The sequence below is a fragment of the Podarcis cretensis genome, assembly GCF_951804945.1.
Source record: "Podarcis cretensis genome assembly, chromosome: 3".
Classification (NCBI taxonomy): Eukaryota; Metazoa; Chordata; class Lepidosauria; order Squamata; family Lacertidae; genus Podarcis; species Podarcis cretensis.
The window spans coordinates 39177678-39191689 of NC_137172.1; the positions used below are offsets into that span (position 1 = coordinate 39177678).

Sequence of the window (14012 nt, forward strand, 5' to 3'; positions counted from 1 at the left end):
TCTTGTTTGCCTTGTGATGCCCTCTTGTTCCATAATAAGATTCTAAACAGAAACCCTTGAAAGCCATGATTACCTAGGTGAAGTTTCGCTTTACTTCACTTAAATAGGGAGAACATATGAATTGATTTTATTTTGTAAACCCAGATAAGAAGTTGGGTTAACCCTGTTTCTGTGGTCCTTCTCATGCCCATCTTCACACTACAGTGAACATGATAAACTGCAAACCATGTGCTCTGTTTACATTCACAAGTCATGGATGTTTTAATTTCAGGACTGTTTCAAAAATAAGACTTCCTTTTATATTTTGGTATATTATGAGGCAGCAAGCAGATAACTTAGACTCTCATCTGGAAGCATAATTTTAGCAGCATTCCAATGTTGGGTCAATGGCAGAGTCTGAAAGGCGTTTATTGGAGTCTGGTCAGATGCAGTGTAAGGCGAGTTTGCCCATGATGAGAGGAGATATTTAATCTCTGTGCTCTGGAAAGATGCCACTCAGTTACTCTCTATGACCTTGGATGACCCAAGTTATTTGGGAGTCAGCCAGAAGGCAATGTGATTCTAAATATGTTGCCTTCTGGCTGGCCCAGAACCAACTCACATCGGACATGGATCAGTCACAGCTGTAGCAAAGCAATATGTTTGGTGTGTGTGTATTTTAAGGATGGATCTTTCCCTAGCGTTCATAGTGTAGCAGCTTTCTTGATAGCATATGTGAATAATGCGCTCTTTGCAGGTGATCAAATGCTGAACCGGGCAGAATTTTTAATACTTGAGACAGGATGAAAGCAATCTGGCTCTTTCACTCTCCAGGTCTGGGATGAAGTCATTGCTTGATGTTATTAATGGGAGTGGTGAATTGAAGGCATGTGGTGATAACTCTTTTTGCAAAGGTAGCCTCCCATCAGGAGAATTTCAGGACCATATTTCCTGTGGAATGTAGGTGGCTTTGGGAATGAGAAGCTGGCAGGTGTGGGATTAAGAGAGAGAATGTTAATTTGCACCATCAGGCACCATCCCTGGGCTGCTGTCACCAAATAGCATGCTTACAGCACACACAGCATCGCTTATTAGAAACCAGCCGTTCTTTCTATGCACTCCCCCCTTTCTCCTGCAGAAATAAAGAAATCTGTACTGAAAACCTGGACAGAGCCGAGCAAATGCCCTCAATTTTGTTGTCTAAATCTCCTTGAAAAGCAGTATCACAGAGCAAACAACTGAAGGTGCAGTTTAAAGATGCTAGGTTCAAATTACAATTGGATCCTGATGAACATATCTCCACCCCCCACCCTCCACACACAAATATAATATTACCCAAGTGAATCAAGAAGAAGAAGAAGAAAACATACACGAAATGCAACACAGGCCTTGTGCTAGCATAACCTTGCTCCCTGCAAGCCATGCTTTTCAACTCAGGACCCAGCCTTTGAAAACAGGCCCCTGTTCCCCTTCCCTTCTCCTCTCTTTCATGCGGTTTCACATCAAGAACAGAAGAAGAGCCTGCTGGATCAGGCCAATGGCCCATCTAGTCCAGCATCTTGTTCTCACAGTGGCCAACCAGGAAACCCCACAAGCAGGACCTAAGCACAACAAGAGCACTCTGTCCTTCATTTCTCAGCAACTGGAGGAGCAGCCATTGATTGCCATATCCTCCGTGAATTTGTATAATCCTCCTTAAAAGCCACCCAAGTTGGTGGTCATCACTGCCTTGTGTGCTTCACTGGGTGTCCATGAGTTCCACAGGGGAACTTTGCCCATGCCATATGTAAATTTATTAACTTAAATCATGCCACTTCTTTCACACCTTTTATTTAAACTGAAAAGTCCCAAATGCTGCAACCTTTCCTCATATGGCACTTGCTCTGTCCCCTTGATCCCCTTGATTGACCTTTTCTGAAACTCTTCCAACTCTATGGTGTCCTTTTTGAGGTCAGGTGACCAGAACTGTACACAGCATTCCAAATGTGCTTGCACCATAGATTTGCATGGTAGCATTACGATATCAGCAGTCTTATTTACAACCCCTAGGATGGGATTTCAAAGCTGTCACACATTGTACAAAGAGGGAAGATGAAAGGAGTGTGTGTTCTCAAGGCTGGTTTCCAATCTACAAACAGGGAACCAACGTTGTGTTTCTACCAGATCACAGAATCGAGGCACCCTTAATAAGGGATGGTTCAAATTATCATTTTAAGGTTCATTTGGGTGAAACTATCGCAAACAGAATTTATCAGCTCATGAGTGGATTGTACAGTGCGGTGTTTTCAATGGGCCTTTGAACTGCAGCTTACTATACCCCTACTCAAAACTTGTTCCAGAAAGTCTCATGGCGAGTTGTGATTCAAAGATGTATTTATTGAAAGAATCCCAGGATAGGTTTGCCATACCTTTGATCTCATTGCATTGCAAACGAACTGAAATGGCTGTATGAACTAGCATGCAGATTTTGGTCATTTCAGGGAAGGGCAAGCCATCGTACCCCTGCACAGTCTTGGTCAAGAGACCTTGCAGTTCCTTCTTTAGGACCACCTGCTGGATCATTTTCAGAATCTTTCTGATCTTTAAAAGAGAGCCTCATTATTTGGAAAGCACCGCAACACTCGGGGTCACCTCCATGCCCTCGTTGCTGGTCCCTCTCCTTCTCATGTGGGGAGTGAGGCACTATAGACGGGTGCGTGCATGTGCTCCACTTAATTGAGCCACTGCTCTCCAGCACGAGCAGCTCATTAGCTTTATGACTTGCCCTGGAATTCTAATCTTGTCGGAAATGGGAATCGTGTGGTTGCTGAAGGCTCTCTGATGAGAGCGCAAATTTTTCCTCCGCTTGTTCTTTCCAACTGAGAATCTGCTCGGATGATGAGTATGTGTTATAGGTATATATTTGTGCCTGTGCACGCTTGTGACTTGCTTTTGAACTGGCTCTCTTGAGGGAAAGTGAATTCTGGGTGATAATTTGGTTGTTTTGCTGATTTGTTCCAAAGCTAAAGTTGCAAAAAAAGAGAGAGGGGGGAAAAATCAATACGGCAGATCTGATTAGATGTCAGAACCTGTTTCTCTGTTTGTTTTCTCTTTTTCTTTTCCTTTTCCTTTCCACCCACCTATATATAGTTTTGTATCGTGGCACACAAAGCTCTGAAATTAGCTTTGCTGGCGATACTTCTGCACTGGGAAGTGGGGGTGGGAGTGGGGCAGAGGCTTACAAACTTCTAATCTCTTGGAGATGGTTATTTGTCATCCATGTGTTTTGAAAATAGGAATAAATCACTGCACTCTACTTACAGGAATGAGCTAATGGTAAAATGTTCAGACTTTAGTTATGGTGGGGGGCTTTTAGGTGCACATCTAGGAATTTTTATTTTAATGTGTCTGCCTAACAGTGGAAAATCCAAATGGGGCAAACGTGTTTCCAAGTATTTTTTAATATTCTTGTATTCATCAGAGATATAATGAGGAATGATTAAGAGAGTTGGATATATTTAGCCTGGAAAAGAAAATACTGGGATGTGATGTGATGTGATAGCCACCTTCAAATTTCTGAAAGGCTGTCACAAGGAAGATGGAGCAAGTTTGTTTTCTGCTGCTCTGGAGGGTAGGACCAAACCAATGGATTCAAATTACAGAGAGAGAGAGAGAGAGAGAGAGAGAGAGAGAGAGAGAGAGAGAGAAGGAAGAACTTTCTGACAGTAAAAGCTGTTCAGCCGTGGAATGAATTACCTCAGAAAGTTGTTTTTGAAGGTTTTAAACAGAGGTTGGATGGTGCTCTGTCAGGGATGCTTAAGTTGCGATTCCTGCATTGCAGGAAACTGGACTAGATGACCCTTGGGGTCCCTTCTAACTCTACAGGCCCTGCTCCTGCCTCTAACCAGCTGACCCAGGGCAGGGCCTGACAAGTTTTATAAGAGCTGCTGCTTGCTGCTGCTGCTGCTCAGCAGAGAGGGCTTCTTCTTTTAAATTGTTTTTTATATCCTTTTAAATTCCTTTTTTTAAAAAGTGTTTTAACAGTTTTTAAATGAGTTGTAAGGGCATTATGTGGGATGTGCCTGGGAGGAGAGGAGTGCCAGGCAAAAAACAGTTCCTTTTTAACCATGCCTTTAGTGGCTTTGATTGACATCCTTTGCCCTTTTAAAAATTGGGGGTTTTTTGGGGGGTGCTATTGGGTTGTTGTTTTCATTTTGATTATATATTTTGTGGTTTGATATTTTGATTTTGTTCTGGGTATAGGGCAGTATAAAAATTCAATAATAAAAATTATGATTATAATTATAATACAGTGGTACCTCGGGTTAAGAACTTAATTCGTTCTGGAGGTCCATTCTTAACCTGAAACTGTTCTTAACCTGAGGTACCACTTTAGCTAATGGGGCCTCCCGCTGCCGCTGCGCCACCACTGCACAATTTCTGTTCTCATCCTGAAGCAAAGTTTTTAATCTGAGGTACTATTTCTGGGTTAGCGGAGTCTGTAACCTGAAGCATGTGTAACCTGAAGCATCTGTAACCCGAGGTACCACTGTAGGCATAAGGTGATCCTTTTAAGTAGACAGGTTCTTTCTTTAGGGTGGGTTTCTGATGCCTGCATTTTGCAGCTTGGATTCCCAACTCCAGAAAAGCTCTTCCCCTATAGCAACACCATGCGTCTTTCAAAAGCATGCTTCTTTCCATCCTGGCTTGCCTCAGGGACTCTCAGATAAAAGATTTGCTGAATTTCATGGGGCTGGCTCAGAGCACCCAACATCTGCAAACCACACAGAGGAAAAGGTCCTCCCCAATCCTCCAGTCCTAATGATAAGTTGGGATCAGCATGGCTATCACAATCCAAATTAAATATATAATGTTGTTTCCTTTATTCTTCATAATATATACACAACTCCATGAGTGGTGGTATCGAAAACTGGTACCATTAGTTTGGGATGCATTTTCCTTCATTCTAGAATAACTTATTTGGATTACTTTCCCCCCTGATTTGTGTACCTGCTATAAAACTTTAAGGATGGGGGTATAAGTTGTTATAGGGTATTGGGTGGATCCAGACTAAAATAGTTGAACTGACGTCCTGTTGAAATCAGTGGGATGAGTCATGACTTAATTTAAGTTGCATTGATTTTAGTGGAAGACAAGTACAACTAATTTAGTTTGGTTCTCATCCAATCCTCTTAATCCACTAGTTAATTTTAATAACTTTTTAAGGCCGCAATCCAATAACACACTTACCTGGGAGTAAGACCTATTGTACAACAGGATTCACCTCTGAACAAACAGATACAGGAATGTGCTATGACTCTCTTTTATTTATTTGGAATTCATTAAACTCAGTGATATTGGTTTTCCGAAGGGGAAACTGGGGGGGGGGGAGGAGAATTCCCATGCAAGTTAGGGTAATTTACGGAAGGTATTTTACATCTGGTAATTTTCAGTTTGTATCAGAAATTTTTCAGATGTCTTAGAAAGTGATCCAACTTAGCATGTTTATTTTTCTTGTATTTAGGAAGCTGCTAAAAACATTGAAATTGCGAAACTTGCCTAATATTTCTTTGCAGTTGGCATCCATTCATTGTTACCAATGAAGCTTTGGGAACTTTTATGTGAAATAATTATGCACTGGAAAACCCACTGATTCCCACTTCGCTGATTAAACGTCATAAGATTATTATAGTTCAAGTTTTTACTACTTCTTTTTTTTTTAAGTGTATAAAAAAAGCGCAAAGCAATTTACAGTTGAAGGGAAAGAAAAGTCTGAATCCACATTTTAATCCTCATTTTAAATTTAACCTACTTTGCTGCTTTGTGTCTCACAAACTACAAACAACTGGGTGGAGGGAGGCAAAATCCAGGGCAACCCCATACCCTCCCTTGTCTGTCTGTCTGTTTGTCTGTCTTTCTGTCTGTCCGTCTGTCTCTGCTATACAGTTTTCTGTAATCTCCTTTACACAGTAGATCACACAATCATCAGCAATACATGTAATTGCTCTATAGATTCAGCTTGAGTGTAGGCCTCTGAGATGACATGCCTGAGTCAGCATCTTGACCGAAAACAGAGTAGCAAATCTTCCAATCTAAAGCATTTCCTCTCCCTGCATTGAGACAGGGAGTTACATACAGCCAGTCTCTTCTAAGTTCCTAGATCAGAGCAGTCGTCTTCTCCCCACTTTCTAACTTATAACAGCAGTCAGGGTGAGAAGAAGCTGAAACGAAACATTAGGCAAAATTGAAATTTCTCTTATGTCAAAACATCTGTAGGAGTTTTGAGAGAGGTTAAAAGAATTAAAGGGCGTCGTCAGACATCCTTTGTATTGCACATTCATTTGTGCTCATGATGTTATTGGGGCAGTGACATATGATCCCACTTTCAATACTGCTTGTGCCTGCACAAGTTTCAGGGCGGTCATACTGCTTCATTTCCAACCAGTGCATATCCTGTAAATTCCTACTGAAATCCTGCAACTTTTCGCACCACATATGTTCTGCTTTACATTTGTTCTGCTTTTCTTGTGCTATAGCTCCTCCGGACAGCAATACATCAGGGAAGCACCCCAGAACAAAACAAAGTAGCATAAATCTACCACCAGTGAGCGATCATCAAGAACATGGTGCAAAAAAACACCCACAATAAAACACCAGTTGTGGGGAGGGGGCTTGGTAAGATTAACAAGATGGCTTGGGGTGTGTATGCGAGATGGCATTCTCTTATCTTTGAGTGAACATTTGTGCAGTCTGACAAATATCTCTACAGCTGCATATGGTAAGGTTACCAGATTTTTCCCCAATGAATCCGGGGACACTTATTGTTCGCTACGTACATGTGAATGCTGAGAAAGCTGTAAATCCGGGGACTGTCCCTGGGAAACGGGGGCGTCTGGTAACCTTAGTATATGCTGTTCTCTGGGTTCCTAGGAGAAAAGTGGAGTGGTTAGTGTCAAAGTAGGACTGGGGAGAGATCTATGTTCAAATCTCCACTCAGCCACGAAGCTCAGGGGATGACTTTGGGCTTCTCCAGCCCAACCCAAGGTTGTTATTGTGTTGGGCGGGGGAAGAAGAAGAGTTTGGATTTGATATCCCACTTTATCCCTACCCGAAGGAGTCTCAAAGCGGCTAACATTCTCCTTTCCCTTCCTCCCCCGCAACAAACACTCTGTGAGGTGAGTGGGGCTGAGAGACTTCAAAGAAGTGTGACTAGCCCAAGGTCACCCAGCAGCTGCATGTGGAGGAGCGGAGACGCGAACCCGGTTCACCAGATTCCGAGGCTACCGCTCTTAACCACTACACACTGGCTGCTAGGTATGAAAACTAGGTATGCCTACCTGAGTTCCTTAGAGGGAAAGGTAGGACATACTGTAAATACAATAAATAAATACAACTTACAGCAGAAAAGGCATCAGAGAAGTACTATAGTCTCTTTCTTCTGTTGCTTAAATGAAGGAGGGGCTGGATAATAACAAGTAGCTGAACAAGGAAAGACCTGTGAATGTTGAACCCAGCTTGATATGCTTGAAGATGCATTGCACTCCCTGTGCTATAATTTCCCCATCTTTAAAGTGGAGATAAGTCTGACCCTTCCCACCAGAGGTTTCTGAGACTTAATTAGTGGTTTCAGAGCACTTTGAAATCCTTTAATAAAAGGCACACTAGATGAGGCAAGGTTTATTATTATTATAAACACCATCTACCAGACGCCTCAGGTCATGGAGTCACAAGTGAAATTAAACGCATCAGCCACCATGATGCATATTAAAACTTGTGGCAGGCAGGTGAGATTAGAAAGGTTTTTGAGGCCAGCCTACAACGTTTCAGTATTGGAAATCGTCCCCATGGAAGGAGGCGAGAGGCCGACAGATGGCAGATAAACAGGATCTGGACTAGTCTATGCAGTGCATTTTATAGCCCATGAGATACTAACTGCGAACAGCATCCCTGTCTGGCATCCATTGTTCGAGTTGCTGAGCTCCTGCAGGGCCACTTCTGCAAACACGGCTCACAATTGCACGGTAACGTAATTCCAGTATGCATTATACATGGTCAGATGTTAATGTGTTTGTCCGTTTATTTGAATAATTCGCTTATATACCGCCTTTCTGCCAAGGCTGTGAAATAACGTCTTGCAATTTAATTTAAATGATACAAAAGAGAAAAGCAAGGCAGGAGAGGAAAACAAACAGATTTGGGTATTGTGACCATTGCATGAGACAGGTTGAGAAAGGGAGGAGCCAGAGGGCTTTTGGTCCTAGCCAAGCAGAAGCGGAGAGGAGATCTAGCTCTCACGCCTCTCCTTTTGAGGTGATTATGGAATGGTGATTATGGGGAGAATCCAAATGGCAGCTGGTCCTAGTTAAAGAAGTGCTGGCTCATGGTTTCATTTCTCCTTCATATACAGCTAGTTGGAATGTTCAGGTTGCCATGTCCATGATCTCATAATGCAGCCAAGGACACATTCCGTTGGGGGGGGGGGGGTTGCAATCAGAGTGCTGTGTAATCCTGAGCCAAAATATACCAATTGGTGACTTAATAAAGAAAGTTTTGAAGATCTAGACCACTGTTGCAGAAGCAGCTATCATCTGAATTTAAAAATAGCTACTTCCCTTATTGGACACAAATACATTATCTGAGAACGGCCAAATTCTTCAAAGATCCATAGAACTGTAGAGCCGCAAACAGCCTAGAGATAATTTATTCCAAGGATGACAACGTGGTTCCCCTCTGGATGTTACTGGACTATAATTCCCATCAGCCCCAGCCACTATAGCAAGTGGCACAGGTGATGGGAGTTGTAGCCCAAGGGCATCACATTGAATCCTCCAATTTATTCCACTTCTGTACTTAACTGTGTGTCAGAAACAGAGAGCAAATGCAAGGTACCTCGTGCTAGTGGCAATTGTATGATACAGGATATGTTTGATAAATACACACCCAGATAATTTAAGCCTGCACTTATCGCAGAAAAAGTTGAGAAAAATACTGACTTCACAGGGGTTTCCCCACCCCTATTCATCTGCAAAACAAATGTTAAATAGCTTTGCGTAGTTAAATAATTGTACTGTACTAGCAAATTGAAAGTCTCTTTCTCAGCCAGTGAATGCTTTACAAATCCAAATGTGTGACCACACTAGTTAAACTTTGAAGACTTTTCCGCATAACCTCTGACAGCATACTACAATTTCATTTTAGCCATTATGCATTTTCCCCCCAGTGACAACAGCATGATAGCCCATATCACAGCAGAGGCGAATAGCCTTCTACCCAGAGGAAACTGACATGATGCTGCTTGCATTTTTGGGAAGGAAAAGGCTAGATATGCACTCCTCCACAGGAGCACCAGTGTGTGTCCAGAAAGCTTTTTCAAACCCCTAATAAAAGGTTCACATTATGGCTCTGGCATTGCTGAGGTGAAAACACTGCTGGTTTTTCAGAGATGAAGTAAACTCTGGTCTGTCACCTCAGTGCCAAAACAGACCTTCCTCTATTTTTATTCCAAGGTCCCTCAATGCTGCATAGGAAGAGTCCTTACAGGAACTGGTAAGGAGAAAGAGTGATTTATATCTATGAACTTTTTTGAGAGTGATTGCATCATAAGTAAAGAAGATTTCACCCCATACCTGAATTATGGTGCAGCACTGTGATGCAAATGTCATCGGAATCAATTCTGATGCCAGTTTTGTGCCTATTTATCCTTTTGCATAGAGGCTAACCTGTTTGCTCCTCTGCAGAGGAGCACTGCTAGCAGATGATATCACATGGGATGATGATGTGAGAGTCATTCACTTTTTCTCAATTTCCAACTTGTTTCATTTTAAAAAAAAATAATATTTATTCCAGTTTTAAAGGTTACAAAAAGAAAACACTAAATTAGGCAAGAAAAAACAAAACAATACATCACAGTAAATACAAACAGACAAAAAAAGAAGAAAAAGAAAAAAAACACGCAGAAAAATACAAACAAAAAGCAAATCAAACCTTCCCATAACTTAATTTTCATCTGCTTGTTTCCTTGACCTCCTCACACCTCCCTTTTTTGTATTCTAGTTCAATTAGATATTTCAGCAAATCCTTTCCATCTTTGTTTTTATCCTAATAATTTATCTTAACATACTGTAATTTTACATTCTCTTCTTTCACCAATTAACAATCCATTTTTACTTTATCCTTTATATCATTTCTGCTACTACCACATAACTTCATTCCAACATCCTTCTAACATTCCTTAATTTACAATGTTTCTGTAAATAAACTTTAAATTTCTTCCAATCTTCTTCCACCGACTCTTCTCCTTGGTCTCGGATTCTGCCAGTCATTTCCGCCAGCTCCATATAGTCCATCACTTTCATCTGCCATTCTTCCCGGGTGGGTAAATCTTGTGTCTTCCAATACTTCGCGATGAGTATTCTTGCTGCTGTTGTTGCATACCAATTTCCAACTTGTTTCAGCCCAAATTATCCTTCCTTGGGGACTTTTCTATTAAAAAAAAATAAAAGGACAATTAATAAGCCATGCTTAAAACATATAAAAGGTACGCGGGTGGCGCTGTGGGTTAAACCACAGAGCCTAGGACTTGCCGATCGGAAGGTCGGCGGTTGGAATCCCCGTGACGGGGTGAGCTCCCGTTGCTCAGTCCCAGCTCCTGCCAACCTAGCAGTTCGAAAGCATGTCAAAGTGCAAGTAGATAAATAGGTATCGCTCCGACGGGAAGGTAAATGGCGTTTCTGTGCGCTGCTCTGGTTCGCCAGAAGCGGCTTAGTCATGCTGGCCACATGACCCAGAAGCTGTACGCCGGCTCCCTCAGCCAATAAAGAGAGATGAGCGCCACAACCCTAGAGTCGGTCACGACTGGACCTAATGGTCAGGGGTTCCTTTACCTTTTTAAAACATATAAATACATATCAAAATCATGCATTTGCTCTGTTTCCAGTCTTTTTCTGTAGATAAAACAGTTTGGGGGAGTGATCACAGTATTATGTGTCGGAAAGGAAGAAGTCAAAGGACTGGAGGAAAAATAGTAAGGCCCAGAAGAAGCAACAGGTGGAGATCAGCGATGTCTGTGTCTGTTAAAAAAAGAAAGCAATGCATGTCTGCCTGGCTCTTGGCATATGAAAAGTTTTTGGTATGTGCCTTCATGGCTTAAAGGCTTTGGCCATCCCTGCTGTAGGTCACTAGTGCATGAAGGTTGATCTTCCTTTGCAGTAGATAAGTCTCTTTAGAAGACCATTCCTCTGCAAATGTTATTCTGGCTGGCGAACAAATGTTTAATCTCCTTTGGTATCTGGCTGAGCAGTTTGCAGTGTTGTACGTCAGGCAAATAATAGTCTCCATCAATTTAACCTGTTATCTGTGCAGCGAACATAAGACCAGGAATGGCGTATGTGGAAGGGACAGTAAATAAGCATGACGGATCAGTGGATCTACATCACTGGAAATGGAAATGCACTAAATTCTGCTTTGGCTTGCAATTGAAGCCATCTCTCAACCACCGGAGTTTTACGGGTGCTCTGTCTCTTTTGAAAGCAAGAGTGTAGCTATTAATTGCTCTGTTAATATTCTCATGAGTCTTTCTGGCAGAGAGCCTTGCCACAACACTTAAGTTGATGCTGCCTGGGAAATTTCAAACTTTTATTGATGCTAGTTCAGGAGGAAGGAGACCACTGCTGTGCTCCAGGATGTACTGTGAGTGCTGAACAGTTGAGACATATATCCAGTGCAGAGGTGGCTCCTTTTGCTCACTAGTCTTAGCAAAGGGAGCGTTTGGATCAGGGGGCTTAAGAATTTAGACTTAGGAGGAATTTAGATAGATGGGTAGATATTTATTTTCATCTTGTCTCCCTTCCTTGGGCTATTAAGGATAGATTCAGAAGATCAGGAGTTGCATAAGTAGCTAGCTGCTTAATAACTGTCTGCACGGGAAGGGGATTGTCTGTAGCCCAGTATTATATTCTACAGACACTCGCAAATTAGGTAAGTAAAAGGGTAGTAAGGCTGAATGGAGTGGTAATGAGAACTGCAGGCCACTGGCGCTGTTAACGGCACAGGGAAGCAGGCTATGCACTTTCAAGTGTCTTCTCTGTGACTGACGGTTGTTTGAATCCATGCAGGAGATGTGTGGCAGGGCTTGATTTAGCCATCAGAGAAAGTCAGCTGTACAGTGGATCCCCCGCGAGAAAGAAATGATTTGGGCGCTCTCTAGCATAGTGGATAGGCTCATTTTGCTAGCTACGGTGGACTCGTTTAAAATCTCCCAAGAAATTGGTGGTCATTCCCTCCCTATAAGGCAAGGGACTATGGGGAATTTGAATATACTGGTTGCCCATCATGAAAAACGGAATGTTTTTCACAGACAATTGTGAATCTATAAGCAGAATATGACTCTTGAGATGACAGGGTTACATCTTATACTGTGGTTTGGAACTGGGTCACTATGCTCATTAATCTGTTGCTGGGAGTGTAATGAAACACTTTCTTTCTGTTCTTTTCTTCAAGTCTTTGTTCCTTAGGAACACTGGTTCCCAAGGGCCTAAAAGCACCCCCATAATGGGCCACAAGTGATGGCCACCTTAAAATACACCTCATTTCTGCGTATTTCTAGTAATTACATTGTGCCCATTTTAAAGCAGAAGGTGTATGTTCCAGCTTATATAATTAAAAATTTGTTAACTGTTTCCTTTCAAAACCCTGGAAAACTGTAGTGTGTGTGTGTGTGTGTGTGTGTGTGTGTGTGTGAACACATGTTCTTAGTGTGATAATGGATCAAGGTGCAGCCAGAGGTCGCAGCCCACAAGGGCTAATTCACCACCCACTTACATGGATGGAAACATAAGCAAAGCTGTTTGTGGTTTAGTTTTGTAACTATGACTCTCACTGAGAACAGTGTGGGACCAAATTCACCAAAACAAGTTGACTCATAGTAGCTGCTTGAAATCCAATTCGTGTATAGGCTGTTCCATCTGGCAAGCTATTTGTGTGTAGCTGCTCATCACAATGCATTTTACCACACCAAAGCTATTTTAATTGTGGTTATGAGTTTAAATTTTTAGAACAGATTTTTCTATATATGTGGCTTACACCACATAATATGCAGCAGTAGAGGCTGTACAGTGAAGCTATGCAAATGCTCACATTTCTACCAAAGTCGGGCACACATCTCCACCTGTATTTCCCCTGGTTCCATACCTTGAACTTCTACAATTCCTCCACCTCCTCCAAACTCAGCTCAGTTTGACAGGGCTCATGACTTCTCAACAAGTTCTGGCGGGATTCCAGAACTGTCTTTTTTCCTCTTAGAGAAGGGGGCAGTGTCACAGAATCCCTTTCCTTCAGATAACCCCCATAATGACTCACACCTACTTCCAAGATACGTCTTTAGAATATTAACGAAAATTATTGGAAGGGTATACATGATGAGATTTTATTCAGGGAAACACCTCTTGGGACAATCCTTGTGATGAACAGAAACCCTAATAGGAAGCTACAAATGCAGAGTTATTTTTGAATTCTAATGAGCCATGACCGCTTGTGACCCACAGTTCTGGAGCTTCACCAATTACTGTTGCCCAAAGGGAGATTGTTTGCATAAGAATTATATTGCAGAATGTTTATGGATTCTCTTACATGTATAATATTCTGAGTCTCTCTCCTCTGAGTCCTGGCTATTGTGCAAGGAAGCTAAGAATTTCAGCTGTTCTCAGAGAACCCAACTTAGAAAAGTTTATAGGAGTTCCTTTCAAGTTCCATTTTGAAAGGCATGCAGTACTTTTCCTTTGATGGTGTGTGTGTGTGTGTGTATAAATATTGACACCCGGTGAACTTCTTTGTTTGTTTTCTGCCATGAATGGGCTACCATTGAAAATGTTCCAATTATATTATCTGATTTGTTGACTGGATACCCGTTTGCACTCTTTTGCATGCAAATTCTTCTCCTCTTTTCATATTGTTGGGATGCACTGGTGTCCACATTGAATGATGGGCATATAATTTTTTTGTGAGGGCGGGTATAGTTTTCTGTTTGTGACAAGGTCTGAGGCTCTAGGTCTGTAGCA

General features: G+C 42.0%; 1 protein-coding gene across 5 annotated transcripts in view; it reads left to right on the forward strand.

Annotated features, from left to right (window-relative positions):
• MDGA1 (MAM domain containing glycosylphosphatidylinositol anchor 1) overlaps positions 1 to 14012 on the forward strand; it is a 248235-nt gene that overhangs the window by 112044 nt on the left and 122179 nt on the right. The gene's annotated exons all lie outside the window — the stretch shown is intronic.